The sequence below is a fragment of the Amphimedon queenslandica genome, unplaced genomic scaffold (genome assembly GCF_000090795.2).
Source record: "Amphimedon queenslandica unplaced genomic scaffold, v1.1 AMPQUscaffold_13390, whole genome shotgun sequence".
NCBI classification, from domain to species: domain Eukaryota; kingdom Metazoa; phylum Porifera; class Demospongiae; order Haplosclerida; family Niphatidae; genus Amphimedon; species Amphimedon queenslandica.
This window is the reverse complement of record NW_003546374.1, coordinates 84,278-92,578: the sequence shown is the minus strand read 5'-3', so window position 1 is coordinate 92,578 and position 8,301 is coordinate 84,278.

The window sequence follows — 8,301 nt, the reverse complement described above, 5'->3', positions numbered from 1 at the left end:
GGCCAATAACTAGAACAATAGTTGTACCATTAGCTAACTGGTGAAGTTGATCAAATGCTATAGGCAGAGCTTGGTAGCAAAGACTTTTGCCATAGCTGCATAATGAGTACAGTCAGTAAAGCCTGAAGCAAGCATTTAGCGCTCAATAAACTTACCCAGTTGGTAGTATTGCAAAAACATCTTTCCCTCTTAATATGGATGCAATTACAAGTTTCTGCATTGGCTTTATAGTTGTGTAACCAAGAGAAACTGCTGCCCTAGCGGCAACAACTGCTTCTTGATTTTCGAGAGCCGCCATTTAAATGTGACGTCACGCTTTTACGGTGACGTCACATTTGTCTTGCAATTTGATTGGGCCGCAAAATTTTTGCGCTACAGAACCAATGCTATATGGGCGTGATACCAGACCCTACGCATGTTTTGCAAGGGGCTGGTTACCAGACTATACTGCTACAGACAATACAGTTTCTAAACCAGCTGCTTTAGTTGATTGATCTTTTTGTTTTTCTAATTTTTTCTTGTTTGTTGTCAAAATTTGCTGTGCTACCACTTTCATTAACAACATCAACACATGCTAATTCTATTTAATCCGTTTAATTCATTGGTTTTTTTGGCAGGAGTGTACCTTAGAAAATAGGCAATTTGGAGGATTTGTTCCTTCACTTTCCAACTCGTTATATTTCTTTTGTATTGAAAACTTAAATATGCGACTCTTAAGAGTATCAATAGTTTCATCAGTCAGACAGCCATGCCTAACAGAATCAAGCATCTTAAAGAAAGATTTGCCTCCTTTTTGTCGCTCATTGATTGTTAGTTCATCTTATTTTACTGTTTCTTTCCATATGTTAACTGCATTTGCAGCTGTAAGTCTAGTTTTTACTAGTTTGTTGCTAATTTATTTAAATACTTGTCTACCATTATGAGGTGGAAATTGTAAAAGGTCACCTACAAATAAAATATTTTTAGATCCAAACAATTTATCAGTTCCAAATATATTTTCTAAATGAGTATGCTAGATTTTGATTGGATACCATTTATTGTCATTTTTATTCTTTTCTGAGCTTCTTTATTCAAAGCTCAATATCCAGCTGTCCTTACCTCATGCTCTATTGGTAGCTGAAATAATATATGTATTGTTAGTCCACCAACATTGAATGCGGCTATACCTGTTGGTGCTACTATAGCTCACATAATTTGACCATTTTTTGGATGCCATGTCATCTACTATGCATTTTATTGCCTCTAATAAAAACGATTTACCAGTTCCACCATCACCACTAATAAACATTTTTAGTGGTGTGACTTCATCTAATCTAAGTAGTCTTGAAGACTCATTCTCTAATAAGTCTTCACTTTCTTTTTGACTTATGAAATGAGTCTTAAATTTATCAATAATTCTTTTTCGATCTACATTAAGTATTGCCTCTCTTTGCTGTAATGTTAAATTAGGTACATTTATATGCATTTCAGCAAAATCAGCTACTGCTCCTATTATTTCACCCAGTAATTGAGGCTCATCATCTTTTCTGATATCAGGAAGTTCTTCAGTGAAACTGCCTTTATTTTTATTGCATCAACTATTTCCTTCCAATTACATTCCGCTTCTAATAATTTCTGCAGTCTGTTGAAATGATTCTCAATATGCATGAAAAACATTATAAAAATTAAGAAGTTTCTCCTTGAAATTTTTCACAAAATTTGGTTTAAATTCAAAAATTTATAAAAAGAAGCTCAAAAGCACACCTCGTGAGGTGGCAAGTAGCTGAGCATTATACAGAAAACACTGATTGTCACACTTCTATATGTTCATTGTGATCATGTTTTGTTACTCGGTTCAATTGGGAGCATTTTCTCTGCATCTGTAATGAATTTTTAGTCAGTACACCATGACAACGCAATCTTAATAAGAAGTCCAATTGCATTATTTTAGGCTTAACTGTTATGTAAGCATAATTTTAATTGATCCCAGGTGTGTTGTTAGCCTATTTCAATTCATCTTATTCCCACAAACAGAATTCTCAAATCGTGGTCTATATTTATGCTGTATAGCTTCATTGCTACTCACAAGTAATTTTTTGTTCTTTGCTCTCATGTAGGTATGTAAAATGACAACGAAAGCGGAGTTTAATACTTTGATTTGTAGAGAAATAAGATTATACATATAGCTTTGCTTAAGCGTGTGGTTTTAGCGAAGCTATTACCTAAGCTACCAAAAGTGATTATACCAGTATGTTTAACGGTGAGAATAATAATAATAATATAACAACAATAAAAATAATAATCATAATATCTTTCTGCTTGCAGGAGTGCCGGCATTTCCTTTGTGTCGTGCTGCTACTTCTACCATCAATTCTGTTGCTTGTCTGCAGGCCCTTAGATCTGTTTGGACTCTGATGAAACTACTGCTCACTGGTCACCTCTTTGAGAGGCTGTCGGTGGCCATTTTGGAGCAATGCACAAATGTGGTGCACCAGATTCCCCGTCCCTCCACCACCAGCTGATAGCTCACGTGATTTTTCAATGTCACACATTGCTCCGGCTAGCTCGCTCGAGCTCTATTCAATGGCTGTCAGTGAAGGAAAGAACGATGAGAAACGTGGCATCTCTTTATGCCGTGCCTTTAGCACGAGCAAAGGCTTAAAGAAAAGTGGCGAGCAAGCTATTATGAAACTAGTTCTGCATAATTTTGTTTAAGTAAGCTATCAAGTAGTTGACGATAACTTATTCCTCCATTTTGTATGCATATTGTTATAATTATAATTATTGTAATGATATAGAAGCCTAGGGGACCTTAATGTTTACTGTTTCTACTTTAAAATTTCTTCTCTGGAGCTACTTCTGTACCTCCTGACAGTTTTCCAACTTCACCAGTACCTACAGTTTCAGTTGCACTTAGGGCTGAAACAAATAACACTAATCAAGTTATCACTATTTGAGTATTCTATACAGTTAACAAATTATTGGGCCGAGCCTGAGCAAGCCCCACTCAGACAAAAAGTCTACTGTATGTGTGTTTGTATGTACTTGCATGTCCAGTCATGCCTATTCTGCTCATGCCCGTGTGTGTGTGTGCTACTATGTCTTTAATGTCAATGATCTAAGGCGGTAGTTTAATTTTCATTGTTTTATTGATCTGGGTGTGGTTGCAATAAAACAAAAATAGCATTTGTGAAGGCTATGAAACAGAAGCATGTCTTGAGCTGATTTGCAGCAAGAAAAGGCTCATCTGCTGCCCATGCAGACACTTCTCAATCAGCAAGAAACTTAAGAAAGTAGAGATAAACCACTTCATGTACATGCAGTGATCCACTGACTGCTAACCTTGTGATGATAGTCTCTTTCTATTGTGATAATGCTATACAGAATCATTTATGAGTCTTACTTGGAATGGCACCAACAACAGCAAGACTATTGACATTATTCTCACATAATAAGCTACTGATGATTTACTTTTCATTTTATCATAAGAAATCATAAAATTGCTTTGAGATAAACAAATGCATATCAGGCTCGGCCCAGTAAAATGTTTTACATTTGTCGTGGAATAATTGGTGTGAGCCAGAGCTCGCCCCACTAAGATGAAACAATGTCTGTGTGTATGTACGGGCAGGTTGTCAAACTATTATAAAAGTTTAATAGTCTAATTTTCATTGAATGTGGGTGTGGTCACAATGAATAAAGTGGCGGCTATCAGCAACTCTGAGCTTATTTTGCAACAAACGGTGAGCAAGATAAGACTTTATTGCTGTCAAAAAGTTCTCTAGAAAAATAAAGGTTGGGAAAGCAGATTATACTATCTTTTCCTTGATATAAGGGACTCTTATAAGTTGAATGCAAGTGAGAAAGCTGCATGTACTGTAGCTGCAATCATGATGAGATTTATTCTAGGTGATGTTTCTTCTCTAGCAGCAAACCTAGGTTATCAAAGCAGATATACAATCTTCAAATATGATTTATCAGTGACTGCTTCCAATTATATGCACGATAACTTTATTTTTAGCAAGATAACTGAAACAATATCTACAAATTTTAGGTATGTCCAATTGCTTTCCTAGCTCCAACTTGTAGATTATTCAGCTTACTTAGACTCGCTCCTTTAATGTTTCACATTCTTTTAGTTACTCTATAAATATAATTACTCTATATTAATTTACCACACTATGTAAACATTATCATTTTATTGTGCATGTGCGACAATAAGGGAAGTGACTCCACTATACTAGGTTGACTTTCACTTTAAAATCTGCATAATGTAATAACTTTCTTATTTTAAATGCTACAGACAGCAATTTCTTATTATAATCCTCTCCAAAACTCTGGTACTTTGATATATGATACAACTAGAGCACAGTTATAGAAAAAGAGAAATAAAGTCAAAGCAAATGGACAATTGAAGAGTACTTGACACCAATACTGCCACTAATGTGCGGTTTTTGCATAGGTGGATAAAATAAAATAGCTACAATCAAGAAGTGGAAAACAGACTTTGAACAATGTACAAGACTCAAAGGAAAGGCCAATACAATTATATGTAAAGTATAAAACTATCATAACTTCATGCAAATACAAAGACAAGGAAAATGACAGCATAATCGTGCAGCAAATGCTAAGATAGGCAGCCATACCTTTTTTACATTTTTTATGCCTTTATGCAATACTTTGTGGGCAGGGATTGTACATATGCATCCTAGTAACACAACTTGCTACTTTTCAGCTTTAGAACTGAGTATTATAGCAATAAGAAACATAATGTCACAATGTGACAAATAAGAGTCCAAGATCTTAACTTGAACATAGTTAGAATCAAGGAAAAGCAGTTGATATACAGGAACTTGAACAACTGACAAAATTTGATGAACCTGAGTCTTATTATTCATGTCAGTGGTGAGTTTGGTGATAACTAGTTCATTATCCCACCATAAGTTACTTGAAGATGCTGCTGTACCTCTCCTCATTAATCTGTGACTGCTCACAACAATGAAAAAGACATCTGACTATGTTTAATTTACTATAAATTAAGTTTTATTAATAATTATAGCATCTGTGATGTGCTGTATTTAAAATAATGATATTCATAGTTGATATACACAATATAAATAAAGACTTAACAAACCAATAGCAGCTACTTCACACATGATCATCAAATATGCAATTAGAGAAACAGACGGCAAAGAGTCAGTGAGGCCCTACTAAAGTGTGTAGCTTGGAGGTTCTTGTTAAAAAAATACTAATAATTATGTTTACGTTCTCAGGTTTTATGCTATATCTCAGTTTTGTAACTATGTTTCCAGAAGTTAAAAAACTCTCTGAGCTGACTGATGTATCAGGGATACACTTTACCTTCTTTGCTATCTTGGCTACTCTAGGAAAACAATCTTCATTTTTCTTCAACCACTCAATTGGACTCAAATCTGGATCAACGGAAGGCTCTTTCTGGAAATACCATATTTTAAAGATAACAAATTTAATGGATCTTTCATGATTCACGGAATTAAATTCCTTGAAAATCACTTTCATATGGTACAAGATGGCAAAAAATGGAAAGTAGCAAAATTTAATTTCACAAACATCCAGATACGAGTCATTTGTGAAAATAATTATCATAAAAAACCTGCTATACATGTAACCGATTTTATCTTCAACAATGAGGTGGTGTCTGCTTTTAATACCATCCAAAAAGAAAATGCATAGCACTTTCCTTTTAGGCTGTTTTGCTAATGGGCTACTACCAGCAACTTCAGTATCAGATTCAGGACTAGAAGTTGCAGAGCTCTAACTAATTGGAAGATGCAGGATTTCCACTTCATTAGGAAGCTCCTCCTCTGCATTGCCTTTGTGAGTCTCATTTAAGAATCTTAACTGTGAATAACAAGGTCAACAGCTGCACACAGAACAGGTAAGCTTCTGGTTATTAGTAACACGGTAGCGTTACTAAGTAATCACCCACAAACAAAATGGCTACCACGACTTTTGCAGCCTTGCTATACCGGGAAAACAAGCTCCTATGCTTACCAGACTTTATAGAGGACCTTATCTTGACCAGAGGACTCCAATGGTACAACTAGCGTGGCTCTGGACATTTTCTTAGTGAAAAGTAAAAAATTGGCGAACCGGCCGTTTTGTTCAGCAACTTTTTTTCATCTTCATCTTTATCACCATCATCATCTTCATCATTAAGTCCAGTCAATCCAGTTGTCGGTGTGTATCTCAGTATGAGTTGATGCTACAAGGATAATTCATACACCAATCTACTCCAACAGTCTATGCGCTGGTCCATGTCTTATTAGATCATTCTTTAAGTAAACAAAAAGTGATACTGTGACTGCTGGATAAGCCATCATAGCTGCATGCCACCATTTTTTAAGTAAAGAAGCATGTGCTCCAAAATTTGGGTGTGGTCGTGCATGCTCAGATGCAGATCTGCAGCTCTGGAAGAAGCAATTAATTTTTTTACCAAGTTACGCTTGGAATCAACTTACTGCAATACTTTAATGGAGGTTTCCAGCTAAAAGGAGGTATTAATCTTACATATTACTGTGTTATCAAGTGTGTGATTTTATTTTATTTAAAAAACAAGCGTAACAGTGTAAAAAATATTCCTATAATTGATTTCACCACCTTTCAAATACAACTTGGTCATTATTAAGACTTATAGAGGTTCTCTCTACCTTCAAATGCTTCAAGAGAAGTTTTTAAACAGTATCTTTATGTTCCCTTGCTGTTAGAAAGCTCTTAACTTTGTCCCATGTGTAAGCCGCCATTTTGTTTGCCGTGACCACACCCACTACATAGGGAGCGTGGGCGGGTGGTTGCTAAGGCTTGTTATTTCTCCAATATAACATGTATAGAAGAAATGTAAGCGTGGACATACAAATATATATATATATATATACAAACATCTCATGTGGTTGAAATCAATTATAGGAACAACCAGGGGCTACGCCCCCAGGTCGTTAACAATCAAATAATTAATGTTATGATATGCAATGATAATATGAATGACAACAGCCTCAAGGAACAGGAAAAGCTGCAACATTGCAGGGAAGATGGACACTCAGCTCACAGCTTCATCAACAAGGACTACTAGTATTAATTTCACTTGTCATCAGGATAGTTGATATTCCTTCAGCATGTCTATTCAATGCTGTCTCTCATAAATGATGTAAAGTCATAACAATGATAATAATAATAAAGAAAATTATTGTTTGTGTAAAATCAACAAGCATCACAATGGCAACTAAACAAATACTTTAAAAAATCAACACAAAGAAGAACATAAATTAAAAAAAGCAAGGTTAAGTAGGATTCCGAATGACCAACGAAAATACAAAATGAAAATCCTACTCGTGACGCAAATTCTACTCTACATTGCAAGGTGATACATATATTTTACAAAATAACATTGACAGTACAATGTAGAGTAGAATTTGCGTCACAAGTGGAATTTTCATTTCGTATTTTCGCTGGTCGTTTGGATTTGTACTTAACCTTGTTTTTTTAAACTTTTTATGTTCTTTATCATCAGAAGTGCAGTTGAAACGCTTTTAAAATTTCTTCTCTGGAGCTCTTTCTGTACCTCTAAAACCTTCAGCAGTACTTAATTTCAGCTGCACTACAGTGTATCGCAAGGACAGATTGTGTTGCTGGACAACATTATGTCTGGATGTTTTCTCTTAAATGAAATACTAACATGCTGGCTATCCCTTTAGATGAGTATATAGTTAGATGTTGCCGTATCAGATCCAGAAACACTTTAACTCTACAATACTTACAAACTGGTTTTGAGCTTTTAAAAGGAGCATTAGAACTTTCAGATTTCAGTAGGGTTTAAAACAATGAAAAGCAAGAGATTTTGCCTTGAGACTATTACCTAGACTGTTTTAGTTATCCGTAGTATATATCTCATCTGGTCATGTAAGTTATGACTAGCTGCAATTATATTTACGGTCAATGGTTTAAAATGCATACATGTATCAATGACAATTGTACAATTATGTAATTGTAATTGTAATTAATTTAAAATTCAATTGTAACTGACCCCAAATCATTAGGATAATGTCTAAGAAGAATTGATGACTATTTTTGTGAAGAGAAATAACATCCTGGAAACAAGAGTACAAAGAATTGCAGCAGAGTCTCCTCTACAGTGATACAGGTTTCATCATTGTGTCAATTATTTTGCAATTATTATATTCTTTTATGTAGATTTTGTAGGGGAGGAGGGTCTTGAGGGTCTGGATAAGACAGTTTTTCTTTTTACTACAACGTGCAGTTGTTCCCACATACTAATGTTAATAAAAA